The following is an 11,872-nucleotide window of genomic DNA, read 5'->3' on the forward strand; positions in this document are numbered from 1 at the left end:
CTCCTGCTGGAGCTAGCTAGCTGGTTAGTTAGTGTTAACCATATTTGCTAGCTAGAACTAAGAAATAAGTATTCTTGCTAGTCATGTATATATATATATATTAGTGTCAACTACTGAACATTAGCTAGAAAACTGATTGACTTTGCTAAGCTGGGCAACAGCTGTAGTCCCAGACAAGGCAGGACATCAAGCAAAAAAAAACAAGCTTTCTGGACATACACATAATAGCGCTGCTTTGTATCAATCAATTACATTGTCGCAATGTAGAGCAGTCAAATTCAACCAAAACCATTATGAGGGACAGGTCTCTCATCTCAGATTCGGCTCACAGCACACAGCAGGTGAGGTGAAGGATTGAGGGTCGACCCCACGGATGGTGTGAGGTCTAGATCATCCTCTGTTACTCCAGGAGGAGGAGAGAAACTAAAGCGCTGCAGGAGGGAGGTGAAGAAGAGGAAGAGCTCCATCCTGGCCAGATTCTCCCCTAGACACACCCTAATACCTGGAAGAAGATAACATGAGGAAGACAACAATATCAATATATGTCAAATTGTTCACACATTTCTATACCATCAACTATACCATAACATCTCTGGGTCAAAGCAATGCCCAAAAAGTTTAGAGCACCATGGATTCTGAATGATTCATTTAGTGTTATCAATATCGATATCTGTCACAGACACTTCCATCCCGTCAACTTTCTCTGGGCCAAAGTAATGAGCACCATAGAATGATATCTGATATCTGATTTATTTAATTCCTGACTGTGTAAATTAAACAGTGGAATCACCTGCAGAGAAGGGCAAGAAGGCATCCCTCTTGACAAATCGACCTTCCTCATCCAGAAAGTGGGCGGGGTCAAAGGTGTGTGGGCTCTCCGATTCGCTCCCGTCTTGTAGGACAGATGTCAGTAGAGGAAACAAGTGTCCCCTTCTTGATGAAATATCCCTGGAAGGTGACATCTCGGCTGGTGGTGTGAGGGATGGCCATGGGTAAAACGTTGGCCAGTCTCTGGGTCTCATGGATCACTGCATCAGTGTAGGGTAGGTTCTTCCTGTCCTCTACCAAGGGCTGACGACTTCCTATGACGCTGCTGATCTCCTCTTGGACCCGGTCTGTAAAATAAAGGAAAGGAAGAGCCAAAATGACTACCTTCAGAGAACATTTACCCTTGACCTTATATAGGTTTTCTCGATTGCTTGAACACTTTTCTCGAACCAGGTTTCCCTGTTCCAAAACAGTTTTGCTTGGGTAAAACGCAGGTGGGCAATTTGCCAATGTTAACAGGAAGTAAAATGTTGATTGTCTTGCATTACTTTAATCACCTGCACTGTCTGTGTGTGGTGGTCTGTGTGCTCATTGATGCTTACCCTGTATAAGGGGGTTCTTGGCCATTAGCTTCAAAACCCAGCGTAGGGTTGTCCCTGTGGTGTCTGTAACAGCAGAAAACAGAAGATATAGGTTGTTGTCATGTTAATGAGAGTTTGTTGCCTGATTCCTTATACATACATACATAAAAACACAATGCATTTTAAAGGGTAGGAATTATTTGTCAAAAGGGGCGTGGCATAGGATGGTCTAGCCTCCAGAACAGATGCCACTGCTGTATGGGTTTGAACGCAGCCCACTGCTATTTCAGCTATCTTCATCTTTACGCTGTCCTCTATCACAGGGCTCTCCAAACCTGTTCCTGGAGAGCTACTCTCCTGTAGGTTAACTCTAACCCTGTTCCTGTAGTGCTACTCTCCTGTAGGTTAACTCTAACCCTGTTCCTGTAGTGCTACTCTCCTGTAGGTTAACTCTAACCCTGTTCCTGTAGTACTACTCTCCTGTAGGTTAACTCTAACCCTGTTCCTGTAGTACTACTCTCCTGTAGGTTAACTCTAACCCTGTTCCTGTAGTACTACTCTCCTGTAGGTTAACTCTAACCCTGTTCCTGTAGTGCTACTCTCCTGTAGGTTAACTCTAACCCTGTTCCTGTAGTGCTACTCTCCTGTAGGTTAACTCTAACCCTGTTCCTGTAGTACTACTCTCCTGTAGGTTAACTCTAACCCTGTTCCTGTAGTACTACTCTCCTGTAGGTTAACTCTAACCCTGTTCCTGTAGTGCTACTCTCCTGTAGGTTAACTCTAACCCTGTTCCTGTAGTGCTACTCTCCTGTAGGTTAACTCTAACCCTGTTCCTGTAGTACTACTCTCCTGTAGGTTAACTCTAACCCTGTTCCTGTAGTACTACTCTCCTGTAGGTTAACTCTAACCCTGTTCCTGTAGTGCTACTCTCCTGTAGGTTAACTCTAACCCTGTTCCTGTAGTACTACTCTCCTGTAGGTTAACTCTAACCCTGTTCCTGTAGTGCTACTCTCCTGTAGGTTAACTCTAACCCTGTTCCTGTAGTGCTACTCTCCTGTAGGTTAACTCTAACCCTGTTCCTGTAGTGCTACTCTCCTGTAGGTTAACTCTAACCCTGTTCCTGTAGTACTACTCTCCTGTAGGTTAACTCTAACCCTGTTCCTGTAGTACTACTCTCCTGTAGGTTAACTCTAACCCTGTTCCTGTAGTGCTACTCTCCTGTAGGTTAACTCTAACCCTGTTCCTGTAGTGCTACTCTCCTGTAGGTTAACTCTAACCCTGTTCCTGTAGTACTACTCTCCTGTAGGTTAACTCTAACCCTGTTCCTGTAGTACTACTCTCCTGTAGGTTAACTCTAACCCTGTTCCTGTAGTACTACTCTCCTGTAGGTTAACTCTAACCCTGTTCCTGTAGTGCTACTCTCCTGTAGGTTAACTCTAACCCTGTTCCTGTAGTACTACTCTCCTGTAGGTTAACTCTAACCCTGTTCCTGTAGTGCTACTCTCCTGTAGGTTAACTCTAACCCTGTTCCTGTAGTGCTACTCTCCTGTAGGTTAACTCTAACCCTATTCCTGTAGTGCTACTCTCCTGTAGGTTAACTCTAACCCTGTTCCTGTAGTGCTACTCTCCTGTAGGTTAACTCTAACCCTGTTCCTGTAGTGCTACTCTCCTGTAGGTTAACTCTAACCCTGTTCCTGTAGTGCTACTCTCCTGTAGGTTAACTCTAACCCTGTTCCTGTAGTACTACTCTCCTGTAGGTTAACTCTAACCCTGTTCCTGTAGTACTACTCTCCTGTAGGTTAACTCTAACCCTGTTCCTGTAGTGCTACTCTCCTGTAGGTTAACTCTAACCCTGTTCCTGTAGTGCTACTCTCCTGTAGGTTAACTCTAACCCTGTTCCTGTAGTACTACTCTCCTGTAGGTTAACTCTAACCCTGTTCCTGTAGTGCTACTCTCCTGTAGGTTAACTCTAACCCTGTTCCTGTAGTACTACTCTCCTGTAGGTTAACTCTAACCCTGTTCCTGTAGTACTACTCTCCTGTAGGTTAACTCTAACCCTGTTCCTGTAGTACTACTCTCCTGTAGGTTAACTCTAACCCTGTTCCTGTAGTGCTACTCTCCTGTAGGTTAACTCTAACCCTATTCCTGGAGAGTTACCATCCTGTCGGTTCCTGGAGAGATACTGTACCCTCCTGTAGGTTTTAACTTCAATCCTGTTCCTGGAGACCTCCCTCATCTCCTTCTTGTTGTTGTCAATATTCTTTAACAAAAGCTACTTGGTTTTCAGCCAAGGTCCCAGCCATGGGAACATGTTGTACAACTATTTTCACATAAACAAAGAGTAAAGCATAAATGTAGCCCGCTACAAATATAATATTTATTTAATTTTCCTGGTTTAGTCAAGTGTGACCAGTTTGTTTCTCACTCTTAGAGAAAAATGACAAAGTAAACATCATGTACTTGCATTGAAACAGAGCCACTATTTCTAAGGTTCTCATTGGCTTGATTCACAGTGGCTTGGATCTTGGGGTCAGAGTATTCAAACCTGCTGCCATACATAATGTTGGAGATTACATTGGAGACAGCATAATTCATTGGCTGGGTTGTATCAAATGCTTTACCTGTCACAAAGACCAACAGAATTAGCAAAACTAAGAACATGTATATATTTGTTATCTTATTTGGGGTTTTCACAAATCAGAACTTCAAATTTTTACCCTCATGTTTTTCAAACAATTGAATTAGGTAGCGAATTTCCTCTTCACTTCCTTTCTAGCCCATGCCAAGGTCTATGGTTCGCCATGGCAAAGTGTCTTATCTCTTTCCATGAGTCTCCATTGGCAAACAGAATACCTGTAGAAAAGTCACATTGTGCAGGTGTCAGGAATTAATCATGTTATGAGAGAATAATATCTTTATCAAATATTTGGGGCTGGAGTTACAGCACTAAGAATGCCTGCTTAACAGACCATTGAGTAGAATTCAAGTTTGACTTATCAAACATTACCATATCCATTGGGGAAATCTTAGAACACAGGAGGCATTCCCCTGTCCCCAAACTCCTCTGGTTGGTTGTATCCTACCAGGATGACCACTTTTGTGGGTCCAAAGTGAACCGTAAAGATGGAGCCATATTTATTGGATAGCTGGAGGGATAAAGCATACAGATAAAGTCTACCTATAGATACTGGTGTACCGGATAGCCCGCACAATAAAAATGACAGTAAATTTAACTCTTATTGAAGAAATGTAACTCTGCCACAGATAACATTTGGTCCCAGTCTAAAGAGAGTAAAACCTACTCTGGCAACAGAGTCATTTTTTTCAGAGTTGTATATGCTCAATTTATTGTTGATATTTAACTCTGTATCATTGCATTTCACTCTGTACACTATTAATTGAAAATAACTCTGTTACTTTGTTGTTCTTTAACATCTATCTAAAAACACTTAAACTCGTTTTATATATATTTGCATATGTAGCTTAGACCCTAGGTTTTTATGTGGTGCCCACCAACATGCTCTTGAATACAGCCCGTTCCATCTCTTCCCAAAGATACTCTATTGGGTTTGGTCAGCAACAATGTTCAGATACTCTGTGGTGTTCAATCATTGCTCAATTGGTATCAAGGGACCTAACATGTGCCAGGAAAACATTAACCACACCATTACACCACCCACACCATTACACCACCGCCACCAGCCTGTACCGTTGACACCGGCAGGATGGGGCCATGGACTCATGCTGCTTACGCCAAATCCTGACTCTGCTGTCAGCATGATAAAACAGGAACCAGGATTCGTCAGACCAGGCAATGTTTTTCACTCCTCAATTGTCCAGTGTTGGCTATTGCGTTCCCAATGGAGCTTCCTCTTGTTTTTAGCTGTTAGGAGTAGAACCCTGTGTGGTCAACAGCCCATCTGTGACAAGGATCAACAAGGTGTGCGTTCCAAGATGTCGTTCTACACACAACTGTTTGTCTGTTTGCTGTCCGCCTGTTAGCTTGCACGATTCTTGCCATTTTCCTTCAACCTCCCTCATCAATGAGCTGTTTTCCCCCACAGGATTGCGTCTGACTGGATGTTTTTTGTTGTCACATCATTCTCTGTAAAACCTAGACAATGCCGTGCGTGAAAGGAGATACTTGATCCGGCGTGCCTTGCTCCGACGATCATACCACCTTCAACGTCACTTAGGTCACACGTTTTGCCCATTCTAATGTTCGAACAGTAAATGAATGTCTCAATGTCTGTCTGCCAGCTTTATATAGCAATTGACGTGACTCACTGTATAAGTGCAATCCATTTTCGTGAACAGGGTGTACCTAATAAACTGGCTGGTGAGTATATGTATGGAAGGTTTCATTCAAATCAAATGGGGTGCTGTCAAAAAGTGATGGAATTTAAATGGATTTACCCTGATATCAGACTGTTTTAATTACCCATGGAACGTTATACAATGCAATGGTTGAAGCAAAGCAGAAGCTTAATAAACTTTATTCTTAACTGGAACATGACATTTGGAATTAAAATAAACTTTACTCTATTAAGTATATTCGACTACTGTGGTCTTACGTGCAATTAGATCAAAAAGGATATTGGAATTAGCCTACGCATTGATCAAACTAAATATAATAATGTTTGTGTGTGTCGCGCAAACTCATTTCTGGGATTATTTATTAGAATGGTGCATTTCATGTGTAGTGGTTTCGATGCATATTAGCTTTTTTGATTGAGTTTGCCCCACCAATATTTTCATGTTCAAATCTCAGAGCTGGTGAGGTGAAGGATTGAGGGTCAACCCCATGGATGGTGTCAGGTCCAGATCATCCTCTGTTACTCCAGGAGGAGGAGTGAAATGAAAGCGCTGCAGGAGGGAGGTGAAGAAGAGGAAGAGCTCCATCCTGGCCAGACCCTCCCCTAGACACACCCTATGACCTGTGAGAGAGACCAATGATATGGAAAATAGCATGAAGTCTATCCAAAAGGATACCACAATCTCTACTTCTTGCAATGAAATAATAAACTAAATAATTAAGTTAATATACCTGCAGAAAAAGCCATGAAGGCGTCCCTCTTGACAAATCCTCCCTAAAAGTAGGAGGGGTTAAAGGTGTTAGGGCTCTCCCATTCGTTATCGTCCTGTAGGACGGACGTCAGTAGAGGAATCACAGACGTCCCCCTGCAGTGAGAGTGAAGCGTAGGACACTGTATTATTAAGAGTAAAAGTGATAACTTGTTTTAATGAGTGGATTACAATCATTTCAGCCTTATTTTATTAGATAGCCATTTATAGAACCTGACCTCTGATGAAATATCCCTGGAAGGTAACATCTCGGCTGGTGTTGTGAGGGATGGCCATGGTGTGATGATCGTCAAAATGAGTAGACCAAGGTGCAGCGTGGTGAGTGCTCATGATAAATAAATTTTAACTCAGAACACTAAATCAAAACAATAAACAAAGAAAAAATAAACGTCACGTTCTGCAGGCTAAACTGAGCTGTACAAAAATAAGATCCCACACTGAAGGAGGGAAAAAGGGCTGCCTAAATATGATTCCTAATCAGAGACAACGATAGACAGCTGCCTCTGATTAGGAACCATACTCGGCTCAACACAAAGAAATAGAAAACATAGAATGCCCACCCCATGTCACACCCTGACCTAACCAAACATCTACTCATAGTGGCGGCTCCGGTTCAGGGCGTAGCCCCACACTCCGCCCGCTGATCTCTCCGCTTTTGTGTCGCCGGAGGAACCAGACCGTGGATCGTCGCCGGAAGCTCCGAACGGTGGGCCGTCTCAGGAGGTTCCGGACCGTGGGCCGTCTCAGGAGGTTCCGGACCGTGGGCCGTCTCAGGAGGTTCCGGACCGTGGGCCGTCTCAGGAGGTTCTGGGCCGTCTCAGGAGGTTCTGGGCCGTCTCAGGAGGTTCCGGACCGTGGGCCGTCTCAGGAGGTTCCGGACCGTGGGCCGTCTCAGGAGGTTCCGGACCGTGGGCCGTCTCAGGAGGTTCCGGACCGTGGGCCGTCTCAGGAGGTTCCGGACCGTGGGCCGTCTCAGGAGGTTCCGGACCGTGGGCCGTCTCAGGAGGTTCCGGACTGGGGACCGTCGCTGCAGGCTCTGCGCCATGGATCTTCACTGCAGGCTCCGCGCCATGGATCATCACTGGAGGCTTCGTGTCATGGATCATCCCTACAGGCTCCGGGCCATGGATTATCACTGGAGGCTTCGTACGTGGAGCTGGAACCGGTCTCACCGGACTGGGGAGACGCACTGGAGACCGGGTGTGCAGAGCTGGCGCAGGATATACTGGGCCGTGGAGGCGCACTGGAGGTCTGGAGCGTATGGCTGGCACAACCCGTCCTGGCTGGATTCGCCCCGTAGCCCGGCAAGCGCGGGGAGTTGGAACAGGCCGCACTGATTTGTGCTGGCGAACTGGGGGTACCGTGCGTAGATCTGGCGCAGGATAACCTGGGCCGAAAAGACGCACTGGAGACCAGGAACGCTGAGCCGGCACAATCCTTCCTGGCTGAATGCCAGCTCTAGCACAGCAACTGCGGGGAGCTTGAACAGAGCACACCGGGCTGTGGCTACGCACTGGAGACACTGTGCGCATAACACGGTGCCTGACCAGTCCTACGCTGCCTACGGTAAGCACGGGGAGTTGGCTCAGGTCTCCACCCTGACTCTGCCAATCTCCCCGTGTGCCCCCCCCCCAAAATTATCTTGGGGCTGCCTATCGTGCTTGCCTCGTTGCCGTGCTAGTTCCTCTTCTCATCGCTGCTCTGCTCTCGCTGCCTCCACCTGTTCCCATGGGAGGCGATCCCATCCAGCCTGGATCTCCTCCCACGTCCAGGATCCCTTTCCGTCCAGGATCCCTTTCCGTCCATGATGTCTTCCCAGGTCCATTTCTCCCGACCACGCTGCTTGGTCCGTTGGTGGTGGGATCTTCTGTGACGATCGTCAAAATGAGTAGACCAAGGTGCAGCGTGGTACGTGTACATATTTCAATTTTTATTAAACTCAGAACACTAAAACAAAACAATAAACAACGGAAAACGAACGTCATGTTCTGCAGGCTAAACTGAGCTGAACAAAAACAAGATCCAACACTGAAGGAGGGAAAAGGGCTGCCTAAGTATGATTCCTAATCAGAGACAACGATAGACAGCTGCCTCTGATAAGGAACCATACTCGGCTCAACACAAAGAAATAGAAAACATGAATGGAACATAGAAATATAACACATAGAATGCCCACCCCATGTCACACCCTGACCTAACCAAACAGAGAAAAACGGCTCTCTCAGGTCAGGGCGTGACACACGGGTGCAATGTTGGCCAGTCTCTGGGTCTCATGAATCACTGCATCAGTGTAGGGCAGGTTCTTCCTGTCCTCTACCAAGGGCTGACGACTTCCTATGACGCTGCTGATCTCCTCTTGGACCTGATCTGGAAAAAATACAGGAAAAGTGCCACTGTTACTCTAACCCAGAGGTGAAGATTAATCTGAATGATCTTTAACAAGGTATGTGCTTCAATCTGAGACAGAAACGAGAGAGGGGTTGGAGTTACTGCATTGAAACTTATAAAGCTGAGTTGTTTAACCTTTATTAACCCAGCCATCCTAAACTAGTTTCATAACCTCTGCTTCAAGTTAGCCCTTTGCCAATGTTTATAACTTGTAACACCATGAGTGCTTTAGTATTTTGTCTCTCTCTCGTGTGTCGTGCGTCCGTGCATCACAGGCGGTCGCTGGCACTTTAATTGGGGAGGACGGGCTCACAGTAATGGCTGGAACAGAATTAATTGAATGGTATCAAACACATGCATTTGATACCATTCCAGCCATTATTATGAGCCGTCCTCCCCTCAGCAGCCTCCTGTGGTGAGTGTGCGTGCATGTGTTTGTGTTTATATCAATCCTTACCATGTATATGGGGGTACTTGGACATTAGCAGTAGACCCCAGCGCAGGGTTGTCCCGGTGGTGTCGGTACCAGCACCAAACAGGTTAGCAACACTAAATACCAGGTTGTTGTCATGGTAGAGAGAATCCATATTGCCATATTGCCAGATTCCTAAAAGAAACAGACCCTCAGATGACATATGAATTATGTACAACAGTTACTTAAGGAGCTGTTGTAAGTTATTCACAGATAATCAACACATTCTATTAAAGCAGCTTGAGGAAGTGTTTGAGTTTCCATGTGATTCTGCTGATAAGGAGAACTGTAATTCTATCCTCCCTCATCTGGCATTCAGTCATATGTATACTGGGCACACACTGGATGAATCTACGTTGTTTCTACTTAATTTCAATGAAATTACGTTGAACCAATGTTGAATACACGTTGAATTGACATCTGTGCACATTGGTATGTTAGTGGTGGACAAGTCAAGTTAGTTGTGTTCTGCTGCAGTATCCAAGTGCACCACATGGTGGCATAATTAGAATTATAAACTGGGTTCTTTGGATGCTGATTGGCCGGTATGATGCAAAATTACTAGTTTACCGTTCTAATTATGTTGGTAAACAGTTTATAGTACCAACAAGGCACCTCTGGGTTTGTGGTATATGGCCAATATACCACAGCTAAGGGCTGTATCCATGCACTGCGCCTAAATTGGCCATATACCACACCCCCGCGGACCTTATCAATTAATTCGATTCTGTAGTTATACTGAGCAATATTAATGCAACACTTTATTATGTATGCAGATTCTGCATTAAGTCTTCATACCTCCAGGGTCAGCTTTCGGACAAGGAACGAGTCCACAAAGCCTCTACACATCCGAGGGTTCAGAGTCTCCTTCAGGCCCCTCACCAGCTCTGTCACCTCCATCTTCATATCAACAATATTCTTTTTCAGACGTGTCAGGCTATTTATCCATGGGTCCAACCAGGGAAACATGTACATGTACACAGAGATACAGGTAAAATATGCATAAAACTCTATTTTAATATCTGCTTATATCAATTATTTCTAACAATATTACATATAACATACTATACACAACTACCATAATATTAAACGTATGTCAATTCAATAATATATACATTTTATAGATAGTGTATTTATGAATATGTATATTTATTGTATGTCATTATTTGTAGTGGGCAACAATATTGATAATTTGATATATCAATATTGTTTTATATTAATATCAGCAAGGCATATTGTGATGTCGTTTTTCTTCATCCTGTTAACCTACACTATTCTGTAAAAAGAATAAATTACTTTACCTGCATACACAAAACCCTCAGACCTTTTCGCAGACCTTTCACTTATTATATTTAATAGCCTGTTGATGGTCCATCAACAGTGGATAGACTTCCCATTGTTTTCAAACTGGTTAGGTAGGAATATGCTACCAGAAAATTCACATCCACAGGGAAGTTGGGGTGCTGAGAAACATGTACAAAAAAAAATGCCATATTTTTTCACAAAAGTAGTGCACTGGGCCTTTAATAGTCCTGTATCAGAGGACCGATATAGCCATCTGCAGAGCGGGGAAGATGCTTACATTTTTGTCCTTGATTTCTTTTCCCCCTAGTTTCATTGATTGCACTGAAACAGCCATTGTCTAGTGAGAAAGTAGAGTTAAAAACAGGGTGGACTGAATGAGCAGGCTGTATCTGGAGTGATGCAGAACCTGTAAGGTGTATGGTCTCATTGGTCCTATCCGCCATGCCGGTGAATAGGGGGGTCAGTGTATTCAAACCTGCTGCCATAGACAATGGCCGAGATTAAGTTGGAGACGGCATAAATCACAGGCTGGGTGGTGTCAAATGCCTTACCTGTAAGAGACAAAACATCTAATCAATTAATTTTTTGTTTCACCTGTATTTAATGTTGAGGACAGGCGTTCCGCTAGCCAACATCCAATGGAACAGCAGGGCGCGAAATACAAAACATCAAAAATCTAATAATTTCAATTTCTCAAACATACGACTATTTTACACCATTTTAAAGATACACTTCTCCTTAATGTAACCACATTGTCCGATTTCAAAAAGGCTTTACAGCGAAAGCAAAACATTAGATTATCCTCTTAACGCACGCCAAGGATAGGGGGCGCTACAGCGAATTTTGAAAAGAATACGTGCCCATTTTAAACGGCCTCCTACTCAAACTCAGAAGCTAGGATATGCATATAATTAGTAGATGTGGATAGAACACACCCTAAAGTTTCTAAAACTGTTTGAATGGTGTCTGTGAGTATAACAGAACTCATATGGCAGTCAAAACCCCGAGACAGATCCTAACAGGAAGTGGAAATCTGATTTGCGGACTCACCTCCAGCACTTTGCCTATAAAACACACCGTGAGTTAGGATTCATTGAGCACTTCCTAAGGTTTCCACTGGATGTCCCCAGTCTTTACAAAGTGGTTTGAGTCTTCTATGGTACAAACGGACCCAAAGAGAGGCTGTGGAATTTGGTCACAGGGGAGGGCCATTACCATTATGACGCGGGTTCCCCTGGCTACCCTCCCCTTTCGAAACATTTAGTAAGACAAT

At 44.3% G+C, this 11,872-nt stretch overlaps 1 pseudogene; it reads right to left on the bottom strand.

Annotated features, from left to right (window-relative positions):
- Window positions 1-220: 220 nt before the first annotated feature.
- LOC106581614 (cytochrome P450 2K1-like) lies at window positions 221-10,236 on the bottom strand (annotated as a pseudogene).
- Between the last annotated feature and the right edge of the window lie 1,636 nt (window positions 10,237-11,872).

Source organism: Salmo salar, chromosome 06, assembly GCF_965601325.2.
Source record: "Salmo salar chromosome 06, fSalSal1, whole genome shotgun sequence".
Lineage (NCBI taxonomy): Eukaryota > Metazoa > Chordata > Actinopteri > Salmoniformes > Salmonidae > Salmo > Salmo salar.